This window comes from Corythoichthys intestinalis, chromosome 14, assembly GCF_030265065.1.
Source record: "Corythoichthys intestinalis isolate RoL2023-P3 chromosome 14, ASM3026506v1, whole genome shotgun sequence".
Lineage (NCBI taxonomy): Eukaryota > Metazoa > Chordata > Actinopteri > Syngnathiformes > Syngnathidae > Corythoichthys > Corythoichthys intestinalis.
This window is the reverse complement of record NC_080408.1, coordinates 24,086,795-24,099,769: the sequence shown is the minus strand read 5'-3', so window position 1 is coordinate 24,099,769 and position 12,975 is coordinate 24,086,795. Positions and strand designations below refer to the sequence as shown.

Here is a 12,975-nt window from a genome sequence, read left to right as displayed (position 1 = left end):
ATTAACTCATTTGCTCCCAAAAACGTATAAATATGTTCTATTTTTAATTGTTTCAGTGTCCCAAAGACGTATTTCTACGTCTATTACGTTTTTTTTTTTTTTTTTATAAGACATCTCTGGGTTCTGATTCAACTGAGCTCCAAAGCACAAAGTTGAAAATCCATTTTAAAGCAATAAAACTGGCCATTGGAGGGCAGTAGCGCATTTTGTAAGATCCGCAACCCGATTCAATGGCAACAAACGGCCGAGCCACACGGACGGGGTGCCGGCGGAAGGATGCCAGGCGGTGGACAACCGAACAGAACAACCGAGAGGACGCCCGGGATGCCAGGCGCTGGATGACTGAGTAGAACAACCGGGACCACCAGCGCAACAGACGATGTCGTTGAGTCCGTGCTGCTCGCCGAGCAGACCCCGTGGAGACTCAAAAAAATCCATCTTTATGAGACAGGCGGCGATGAGGGAAAAGTTAACCCGGCTGTCGCTCCACAACAGAGTCATCTCAGTTAGTTATGTGTAAATAAATTGTTACTTTGCTCTCAAAAGCTCTATTTGTCTTGTTGTTTATGTTATTTTGTAAAAAGAAAACATATGTTTAGGATGTAACTAAAGCAAAAAAAATAGCTGTGTTAAAGTCAAAGTTATGTTTGAAATGTATGCTTTCACAAAAAGCTCAATTTCTCTGGTAGGTTCTGTTAGGCGAGATTTCGATATAAAAGTTATCAAATTTTGAAACTTGGATTCAGCAAAAAGTTCACAACTAAAATCTAGACTTTTACTGACTCAGTGAAAAGAAGTTAGCCAGAAATTGAAGTATTGAGCACAGTCTCTTGCTTGAGAAACACTCCAAAATTGTTATGTGGGCCCCTGCTTATCAGGAAGTATAGAAATGCAAACTAATTTCCATATACCAACACACCAAAAGTTACATCCACTGATCCATCTATCACATTGATCACCATATTTCCTAATTAAGTGACATGGAAATGTATAATTAGTCACTATTGAAGGCCACATTATTATTTAGCGTCTTCAAAATATGAGCAACACTCAAGTTGGTGAAACTTAAAATCTCAACCTCTCCTTTGCACATGTATTTGTGTGTTTTGCGGTGCTTGAATTAACTTGATTATTTGTCAGATCTTGGAAGAGACTGTAACTTTCATAATACTACAGGTAGTCGCCGTGTTACGACGTACCAGACTTACGTGATTTCGGCTTTACGACCCCTGCGTCTCGTCGGGTTTTTTTTGTTTGTTTGCTTTTTTTTTTTATGTTGACTTTTTTTTGTGACGCATGCTTTTATTTTGGCGCAGGAAGTGTAGCGCAGGTAGTACTTGCGCACACGCCGGAAAACAGTCTCGATTCTTGAAACGTGCAGTGAGCACTTATTTTACGTAAATATTTTGAAGGACAATGCTAGTCTGTTAGTGAATTTAGCTAGCGTCTGCCTGACGTAAACAGAGCTTTTCCAGTGAAAATTCTTGTGAATAAATGCTTAAATCCCCGATTTCTTGATAGATATGGACATAAAACAGCCTTGATTCTTGGTTAAAAGCAAAAAACAACAAAAACATGCAGTAAGCATTTATTTTATGTAAATATGTCGAAGTACAATGCTAGTCTGTTAGTGAATGTAGCGAGCGGTCGCCTGATGTAAACAGAGATTTTCTGGTGGAAATTCTTGTGAATAAATGCTTAAATCCCCGAATTCTTTATAGATATGGACGTAAAACAGTCTCGATTCTTGGTTAAAAGCAAAAAAAAAAAAAATATTGCAGTCAGCATTTTTTTTACGTAAATATGTCTAAGTACAATTCTAGTCTGTTAGTGAATGCAGCTGCAGCCGGCTGATGTAAACAGAGCTTTTCCGGTGAAAATTTTTGTGAATAAATGCTTAAATCCCCAAATTCTATATAGATATGGACGTAAATCAATCTCGATTCTTGGTTAAAAGCAAAAAAACATGCAGTAAGCATTTCTTTTACGTAAATATTGCGAACTATGATGCCAATGCCATAGCAGCTAATTTTTCCCATTTATTTTTTTCACAACGTTTCAAAATGCATGCATGGTACGAAAAATATAATAATTACCTTAAATCCTGGAACACATCACTCCTGCAACAATCCTTCCTGTTTGTATGCGGTACAGCTTTCGTACTTTTATCCTAAATCAGTCTTTGAATGCTGCATGTGTCGCTGTGACCGACTGCGAATAACTGAAGCGGATTGTGGGATGCCTGGCCACCTGCTTGAAGGCGTTGCTCAGTGGCTGGCCGAATATGGATGACTATATAAGGAAAAACAACATCTTAACATCGACAACCATTCCTGACTATTTATATGCTAATTGCTTATCATCTGTATGTGTTCTCCTCAAAACCGTTAATTGAAAAACTGATAGGTACAATATCCAAATCAATATTTCATTTGCTGTTTGAGTAATTCACAGAGCTTAAAAAAAAAAAAATCACATAATCCTAATAAATACATTACACTTTAAAAGTAAATTCACTTTAAAGCAACTCTTTCATCCAGCATAAATAAATGAATGTGTTTTTCAGAATTTCTAAGCACATTTTCCAGTAACGTCCCATAATGCATTGTTAATGTGTGAAATGTCTGAAAATGTATCCACCAACTTAAAATGTGAGATCTGAATATCCGTGTTAGTGAGCGTGAGGTGTCACCTTTCATCTTCAGGAGTACGGGCTCAACGTCAACCTGCCAGCTGATAAAAGGCTTTTCTGCATTTCCCCCTTTCCTGTCTGCATCCCTCAAAGCCAAGGTTGTGCATCTATGTGTGCCAGGAAGATGAACAACCACACTGGAATACTAAGACAATAAAGATTGAGCGTCTTGGCATCAATATCACAAGACTCATAAGGGAGACAAAAGCAGGTGTTCATGTGTACATTCACTTGGGACAAGCCTGAAAGAAAAAGATGTGTTCACAGACAGCAAACACGAGACGGGCAAAGAGAATGATCACCGCAGTAACGCTCATAATCTTCAGTCATCCAAGAAAGAGAAAATAAAGTTTGCACAAATTACATGCTGGTTAATTACCCCCAAATGAGCCCACAACCTCCCAGCACTCACAGAGAATGGAGTAGCCATTGGCTGAAAAGCCAGCAGTGATGAATCGCTCATACCTGCAATCACACTAACAATGATGGGGTGTGATGAAAGTGGACTCTGAGCTGAATACAAATCGGTGCCAGTGATGGTGGAATATGAAATAGGAAGCCATATAAGGTTGAGCCATCTATGCTCATATTTCCATCATGTTCACGTTGGCATTCATCAGGGGACCTTATTGTTCCACCTGACAAGAGTGTAAATTACAGGTGGAGCCAGACTTCCTGCCATTCTCGATAAATTGGTCCCCATTTTCCGACATCTGTGTGATTTCTTTGATCTTTTACAGGCCAAATAGACATTTTTGGGTATTCCATTTTACATCATACGATGTTTTTTCTGTCCTACTGATATTCTTTTTTTACTCCCTCATCACACGATTCTTTTTTTTCCCCCAGTCATGTCATTTTTCTTGATCACTTGCCTTTATCTTTTACTTTCATGTCTTTTTTTCTTCCCAGTGTGTGCATCATTAAACACAACTTGCAACTGCATGCCTTGGCGACCACGACAAGTTGGAATTATTTGCTTTGTAACAAAAATGTGTAGCACATGCATGTGAGTCCAAATTATTAAGGGAAGCAAACATTTGGTAGATGCAAAATGGTAGAATAGTATGCAGTGTTGGGCACGTTACTTTAAAAAAGTAATTAGTTACATTACTCACTACTTCTTCCAAAAAGTAACTGAGTTAGTAACTGAATTACTCCATAGTAAAAGTAACTAGTTACCAGGGAAAGTAACTATTTCTGTTACTTTTAAAAGAACTTGTTGTATGTCAAAGAATTTGAAATTTTCTGAGCAGTATTCGAGTCAGTGGAATAGAGAAGAACACACAGGTAGTTAACTTGTTAGGTGCTTCAGCAGATTTGAATTGCTTACCACAAATGTCGACAAAAGCTTTGCCCCGGGACATAAATTACACATTACATGCAGGTTCTTTCCTTTAATTTTGACAAACTTGAAATAGTGTCTATATCTCCACCTCTTAAAGGACATTTTTTCGTCTGAATGCTCTGCCATCCCGACCCCGTGCATCTGTTTTGCGTGTGTGTGTTTGCCGCACGCGAGGGGCTGCATTCAGGTAGGCTCGTTTCCCGACAATTCACGTCACCTTCAAAGCGTCTGCCGTCCTCAAGATGGAAGCAGAATTATTGCTGGCTGACAGTGGGAGATGGGAACGAGGCTAGCATCAGGTGTAGCAAACACAGAAACGTTACCAAACTTTGGAAAGCATTGTCTAATTGAATGAGCAGGGAAAAACAGCTTGGAGTCAGAAGTACGCGCGCTATTCTCGAACCTGAACGCACCCCAAGTCTTGGATGACAAATCAACAGAGCAGAGAGTCGACTCGACACTGCTGGTAGTTTCTTCAATTTATTCAGAGTAAGTAACTCACCGCTTTTGACCGTCAGTAACGGTAACGGCGTTGTGACGGCGGAAAAAGTCATTAGTTAGATTACCCCATTACTGAAAAAATAACGCCGTTTCGTAACGGCGTTATTTATAACGGCGTTACTCCCAACGCTGACAGTATGAAACCATAAAGTGAAGCACACAGAGTCACAATCTCATCAATGCTTATAGACAAGTTTCCTGAGCAAAATATGGGCGGCGTTCCCTTGGAAAATGTCTGCTCTGAACTTCCGGTTTAGAAAGAACAACATGAATAGTGTACCGCACACTAAACGTCACTTCCGCTCATTAATATTCATAACGTTAGTAACTGTTGCTAAGGGGGTACACGCTCGCGTTTGTCACTCATGCTAGATGCATGTAAATAGTGTACAAACGAGATGTTTACTGAGCTAAACCTACCAATTCTGTCCGAAAATGATGTCCCTGGTGCCAAATTCACTGGTAAAGATGTGGAAGAACATACAAATGTTCAGTTAAAGAGATGGCTTGAGTGTCGAGGGCTAAAAAAGGCGGGAAAAAGAACCGACCTGATCCACAAAATTTTCCTTACGCCACTGACAATGACGTTCTCCTGTTTTGACAAGCTATCCTTTCCCACCATATGCCCTATTTTTCCTTATATATTATATCCTCTGGTTGTCTTACTTCTTTGACCGTTCTTGGGGGCAATTTACTTTGCTATTTTTGTGTAGCAATCACAAATGCTACTCAGTTACAGCCAACGAACACTTTAAATTTTTTTTATTAATAACAAATCTTAAAGTGCCTATGATGGTAAAAAGCATGGTTTTTTTCATATTTTCCGCAGTATTTTATGCTCCTGAATGAAATGGACTGCTTGGATGTGTGTGGAAGTGATCGTTATATTTTAGGGCTGTCAAAATTATCGCGTTAACGTGCGGCAATTAATTTTTTTAATAATCACGTTAAAATATTTGACACATTTAAGGCACATGCCCCACTCAAACAGATTAAAATGACAGCACAGTGTCATGTGCACTTGTTACTTGTGTTTTTTGGTGTTATGTCGCCCTCTGCTGGCGCTTGGGTGTGACTGATTTTATGGGTTTCAGCATAAAGTGTAATGATTGACATCAACAATGGCAAGCTACTAGTTTATTTTTTTGATTGAAAGTTTTACACATTTTATTAAAACGAAAACATTAAGAGGGGTTTTATCTCTAAAATTTCTATAACTTGTACTAACATTATCTTTTAAGAACCACAAGTCTTCCTATCCATGGATCGCTTTAACAGAATGTTAATGTTATTGCCATCTTGTTGATTTATTGTTATAATAAACAAATACAGTACTTACGTACAGTATGTTGAATGTATATATCCGTCTTGTGTCTTATCTTTCCATTCCAACTAGAGCTGGGAATCTTTGGGCAATTCCAATCTTTGGGATTCGATTATAAAACGATTATTGATGCACCCCCCTCCTTTTTTTTTTTTTTTTTTTTTTTTTTTTTTTAAATAAAGTTTTTTACATTAGTTCCAAAATTGTTCAAAAATACTCTCAGGCTAAACCAAACTACTATTTCAGTATCAAGTTAACATATAGCAGTAAACAAATATACAAAAATAACATTAAATAAAAAAACTCCAGTCCCCATTCTGTATCAGCAGCTTTAAACTACATTCAATTAATTTAATGTTGTGAATCAACCGTTAAAGTTGTTAAAATTGCTCCCGTTATTCCATAATTTCCCTTTTGTCTACTTTTGACATGTGAAAGTTTTAAAACTATTTTAAAGATAGATTCAAGTCAATATTTTACCGATTTAGGAGTATTTTAGATAAAAAGTTAATTAGGTTTGCTTGGAAGGTTCGCTACGACAGCATTGCAGGGAAGTTTACTGCTTTAAGATGGCGTCCGTTTACTAACGCCCGCATCTAGCTTTTTGCAGATGTGCTGCTACCGCTACAGAGTCTATAATCCATCTAGTCCTATATAAATGATATCTACCGTAACATTATGTAGCTTAGCTGTACTTGTAGCAGCTTTTCGGCAGCAGTCAGGTATGTTGTTGTGTTTTTTTATCTCGTGGCATGAGTTGAGCTAGAGCCGTGAGTTGAGCGTTGGCATTACCCGAGGGGCCGGTTAATGAGAAGCATAATATTTAGCTACTCCCGCTCTGTTCCGTCCCGAAGACCGTGCGGCGCGCTGAGTGTGTTGTACTTCCGCTTTACTTGCCATACTTCAATAATCGGAATTTGGATGTTTGTGAATCGTTCTCGAATCTTCCACGGCCGAATCGCGAATAATCTAAGAATCGGAAATTTTGCACACCTCTAATTCCAACAATAATTTACAGAAAAATATGGCATATTTTGTAGATGGCTTGAATTGCGATTAATTAATTTTTAAGCTGTGTTTAACTTCATTAAAAATTTTATTCGTTTGACAGCCCTTCTATATCTATTTAGTTTTTTTAATCCCGCGCCATGAAAATGAGTGACCTCCGGCTCCAGTCTCGAGTTGAGAAAGAGGGGGCTGTGACGTGTACGGTAGGAGTCCTCTCACTTTCCAGCCGTACTGTTGTATGAGAAGGACTAAGGATTCTTCTGATTTTGCGGATTAATTTGTTTATTTTTCGCATCACGCCAGCCAAACGGCTGCAGAAAATTTTTGCTGCACCAGGGAGAGAGGCGTGAGCCTTTTTGGGGTTTCAAAACGTTCCCCCGGTGGATTTTGGCCAAAACAAGCCCTACTACTGTGGGACCATTGGACTTACGAGGAAGTGAGTAAACATCGTGTTTTGTATTATGTCAAATACTGGGATCATTTTAATATCTAGGTGGCTTGCATTCTGTGGCTGACATGCTCCTTCTCCACTCAGCCGACGACACCAGCAGCTTGTCGCACATCCCCCCCGCCGGGAGAGCACTATACTCAGTTTTTTGCCCTCTTCATGTGCCCGTTGTTCTGTCAAATTTCCCACACGATCAGAAACTGCAACTTTGTGTTAAAAATAGCCACAAATACAGCGATTACAAAGTAAACACTACAAACTTTTTTTAAATAAAGGGCTGTTCACTTACGGTTCATCATGGATGGGCAGGTAGAAAAGATCTTCTAAGAGACATTCTGTCTGTCATGTTAGCTGCACAACAACTGCACGCCGCTGTTTGTTTAAATCGTCGCCATGTAGTAAAGCACTATTTTTTATTATATTCGTGTTGACCATGTGGCAGCTACGCATTCCTCCGACGTCGGCCGGTTTGTCTCCAGCTGCTTCCCCGGTGAGCTCTCCTGTCCGTAGTAGCAGGGGAACGAGCTGTAACTTGCTCTCCGCCGGCCGGGTTGCCGATCGGCGAAGACAATCGACAACACCGCTGCAGTGAGACATAATCTGGGCTAGTTTTGAGTGATTTTTTGCTTGGAAAAGCGAAAATAAGACTGAGACGTCACTCGGTTCGGGTTAGCATATTGGCTATCTGTCACGCCTCTTGGTTTGTTTACAGTCTCCGAAGCCGGGGGGCAGGGAAATGTCAAAAGCCTGACTAACAACGGCGGCATAATATAGCGTTCAGGAGGTTCGACAGTAAAGGTGAAGTCGACGGTTTTGGCCATTACGGAGTAATTTTGCCATGTTGTACTGAATAAATGCATTTTTATTATTTCATATTACATTTAGTACAAGATTGTTATTTGTCATGAACATATCATTTATTTAGCAATTGGGAAAAATACTTCGATAAAAAGAATATCCTTTAAAAATATTGGAGTCAAGAGACTGAAACAATGACATTTTGCAGCTCTCTTCGTCGCATTTTCCTCGTTATGACTAATTCCCCCTCAATGGGCTGCATACTAAATCAGATGAAACCATTCTCCCGCTGATGTCAACTACCTGTTGGGGACGCTAGAGCCCTATACTTATTAAGCGTGGCTTTACGGCGGATTAAAGCACTAATTTCTCGTCATCTGCGCTTTGCCAAATTGTTGTATATAGTCGAATCGTCTCAAAATATGATTTTAATTCACATAATAATGCTATTTAAGACCTTTTTTATCCCGTCGTATGCACTTTAATTGTATAATTTTTTACACTTCTTTACTAAAGTTGTTTTTTACAACAGAAAAGGTAAAAGTAGCAGTCAGATACCATTTTGATTTTTTTCAGGTCATTCATTGTCAGACAGAAGAAGCATGGCAAAACGCCATGCTAAAGAATAAGTCAAAATATCAAAATGGCTTACCTCCTGGTCCTCTGAAGGACCATGGCCCCCAACAAAATGTTTACTGCGTATGAAATGTGAATGGCTTCACATTGCTGGTGTTAAACTGGTCTTTTGGATGTCCGCGCAAGTTGATCCATTCTTTACATTTTTTCCTCCATGTTTTTGGTTTTGGGAAAGGTATAAAGAAAACATCCTTTATATGTCGAAAAGTCTAGTCGTTTCTACAAGTTCCATAGCAGCAGTGTTTGATTGGCATGTTCTTTTTTGAAATATTACCGGAGAAAACAAGCAGATATATAATGGATTGTATGCGAGGGCGTGTGTATAATGTCCCACTTCTGTGTTACGATGGCGACGTCACGGTCTAAAAATAGCATTCGTGCGGTAGCCTACGCTATTGTGGTTGAAGTAAGCAGTGTGTTGAATAAGTTAAAACTGCAAAATCAAGCCAGAGGAACCCACGGAATCTCCAAAAATGGAATCAGCACAACATAGATGAGACGTAGATGAGATTGTATGATTGACTTCGTCGATCAATCGTGGACAAAATTATAACCTGTCAGCCTGTGTTGACGTGAAGTACAGTATATATTGATACGCAGGCCACTTGAGTGATCAAATTGAGGTGAAATTACAAATTATATTACATTTGTCGAATGCAGAAGGGCTGACACGGATTTTCTTGTTACAAGGAAATACCAAATTGTATGTACATATAAACAAAAATAGTATGTAATTCTTTTTTTATTGCAGATATTGATCGCAATAAAACATTTGGAAGACATGATTCCATTTCTTGTTTAATTTAAAACGATTGGTGCAGGTGCAACACAGGTCAATAAATCACATTTTATAAATTAGAAAAAATAGCATACGAGAATGTGATATCAGACAGCAGAGCTCCGGAGCGGCTTGAGAGCCTCGCCAAACTTTGACCCGACATTACAACGCACGAAGTCTCGATGTATGTCAATCAACATACAGTAAGTGTTGATGTGAGGCACATCAACTTGTCTTCCCTTGCCTAACATAGTTTTCCACCTGTAAACAAATGTACAAAAAACTTTTAACACTTGCATTTATGCATTGACATAATTGTGCCACCCAACACGTACTGATTAGCAATAGGCTAGCAGCAGATACAGTAGTTGTAGTAAATAATATTAAAAATAATCATAATTACAATTATCATCGTAATATCAATATCAAAGGCAACAAGCCGTTTCATGCGCAAGATTTTAGCTTTATTATTTTTTGAGCACCAGAAACATGAAAATGCAGGGATAGGAAGAAAATACCTTCCATAACACAGTGGCAACATGGCTGCAAAAACACCCGGTTTCATGAACATGTTGTCCTCCCCAGTCGTGACGATGGCAAATGCACGCGGTATTTCCAAATTGTCTTTTTTAAGGGATACTGATGAGTAATGTTACTCCAGCGCCACTGATGTTTTGGATGGAGAAATTCTAAAAACGGAAGTTGTTGCAGACATAAGGAAGTAAAGCGGAAGTACCTCGGAAACTTGTCTATATACATATTTCTTTGAGTATTTCATCTTGTTTTTTGGAATTGAGTTACTTTGTATTTAATTTGATCAAATAAATACCAGTAGTTTTGTTGCATGTAATATTTTGTCTTTATTTTTTCAATGTTCAGTGCTTTGTCCTGTTTTCAGTTGCCTTAGTAATTTCTGTAGGATTTTTCCTTCTATCCCAGATCTGAGCTCAATCTTAATCAAGCAGCGTTTCAAGCCGGGGGATTACTCACCTTGCAACCGATTTGCCTGATTGCTACTTCTACTGTGGTTCAGCGTTGCTTCGTCATGTCGAGGATACTTTCGGTCATATGTCATTATCTTGATAATTAAGATAATGACAAGTGTTTTTTGTTTGTTTTTGTTTTTTACATAATCGCTTAAATATTACTGAATGTCATGTTTAAGTCCTGTGTGTTGGGTTTTGTTGTACTGCATCCAAGGGAGTATAAAATACAATTGGTCCAGTTATATAGAAGATGATGTATTATTGAATGCACACTATTGAAAACAGTTTAGCTTTGATAAAAATGAAAATGATGCATCCATTGTTCATATCGTTCATATAGAAAATTCAATATTTTAAGCAAAATTTCTATGTGAAAATGCTTAATAAAATCGTGTGATAAATATTGTACAATATAAATGTACAGTGTTTCATAAAAATATGACTTATTTCACAAAATAAGATCAGTATAGTTCCTGTTTGTAAAAACAAAACCGGTCAAAACAGGTCTTTATGAATGGATTGAACTTGTGAATGCAATTTTCCAAATTCCAGCATTTAAGTTAAACTTCCATAAAGCAAGCAAACAGGTCTCAGTCGGTCTTCAACCGTTTCAACTTATCAACGTATTAACGTATCAACTAATTAACTCACCATTGATGTGTTCCGTGATGCTTTCCGGGACTGATTTGATCGTTGATGGGTGGAGGCAACAAAAACCCTACACGACTGTAGGTTCCAAATTTATAGAAAACTGAAAAAGTTGTCAAATAAATAAAGGTGTGTACAAAAATAAGCCTTTGTATGGTGGCAAGGAAAGAGAGTATTGAAAGTGACTGATAGTGTCAAACAGAAGCCTGCTTCCATGCTTCAAACAAACAAACAAAATACCACTGACCGGTTGCCGCCATCTTGTTTTTAACCCTTGACCTTACAAGGGAAGCACCACAATGTGCACCCCTGGCCAGCAGATGGCATTTTCTAACCCAAAAAAACTTTTTAGGGATGATGGCTACATCAGAACCCTTGTGTAAGATTCTTATACGTTGATGGCAAGCCTCCTAGTGTCAAGTCAAGAACCATCATTTTCATCTGACCACTTTAAAGTGTAATGTTATTATTTAAGTAAAAGTAAACGTGGTCATCCAAAAAATATACTCAACTACAAGAAAAAAAAATATTCGCTGAAAAGAAAACTTAAGTCATGAGTAACTACTTACAATGTCAGAATTCTTTTTACACAATGGTATACTGTTTTTCTCAGCATGTCATCTATATAAACTGTTGTTATTATTATACTGTTCTATAACCTATTACATGACCATATTAGGCAAAAAAAAAAAAAAAAACCACAAAAATCATTGAATTAAAAAAATCATCGACCAGAAAAATTTACAGAAATGAAACATCAGCCGTCCAAAAAGCATTAGTGCCCTCTAGTGAAGGAACATTCCCTAACATGAACTTAAACCAAATCATATCTGCGCTTTCCGTGGTCTGTCAGTGCCAAATAAAAACTGGAAGAGGGGTTTCGCATTTTAGAGTGTCAAATAACTTTTTGCATTTTAGAGTGTCAAATACAGTGGTATCTTGAAATACGATCGCCTCGACACACGATCTCTGCAGCAATGCTGACAGCACTCCTGTAACGAGTCACAGGACATTTTGGAGGGAAAATGACAAGCAGTACTCAATTTGGACATTTAGGGGTGTACGTAGTTCCCATGCTGTGTACTCACTTTTGTTGCCAGGGGTTTGGATATTAATGGCTATATTTTGAGTTATTTTGAGGGGAAAATAAATTAACTCTATTATATAAGCTGCACACAGACTTCTTTTCATTGTGTCAAAGTGTCATTTTGTCAGTGTTGTCCCATGAAAAGATATACCTAAATATCTGCAGAAATGCGAGGGGTGTACTCACTTTTGTGATAGACTGAATGCTATCAAATAAAGTGGGGCAAATGAGTATTTAGTCAACCACTAATCGTGCAAGTTCTACCACTTGAAAATATTAGAGAAGCCTGTAATTGTCAACCAAGAGAGACAGAATGGAAAAAGAAAAACAGAAAATCACATTGTTTGATTTTTAAAGAATTTATTTGCAAAAATAAGTGGAAAATAAGTATTTGGTCAATACCAAAAGTTCATCTCAGTACTTTGTTATGTACCCTTTGTTGGCAATAACGGAGGCCAAACGTTTTCTGTAACTCTTCACACACTTTTGCTGATATTTTGGCCCATTCCTCCATGCAGATCTCCTCTAGAGCAGTGATGTTTTGGGGCTGTTGTTGGGCAACACGGACTTTCAACTCCCTCCACAGATTTTCTATGGGGTTGAGATCTGGAGACTGGCTAGGCCACTCCAGAACCTTGATATGCTTTTTACGAAGCCACTCCTTTGTTGCCCTGGCTGAGTGTTTGGGATCATTGTCATGCTGAAAGACCCAGCCACGTCT

At 38.4% G+C, this 12,975-nt stretch overlaps 1 protein-coding gene across 1 annotated transcript in view; it reads right to left on the bottom strand.

The window, feature by feature from the left end:
• The window catches only part of LOC130929630 (uncharacterized), a 441,235-nt gene extending 429,856 nt beyond the window's left edge, over positions 1 to 11,379 (bottom strand). Inside the window, exon 1 of the mRNA XM_057856964.1 lies at positions 11,171 to 11,379. The gene's annotated coding sequence lies outside the window, so the exon portion shown is untranslated. The remainder of the gene's footprint in view (positions 1 to 11,170) is intronic.
• Between the last annotated feature and the right edge of the window lie 1,596 nt (positions 11,380 to 12,975).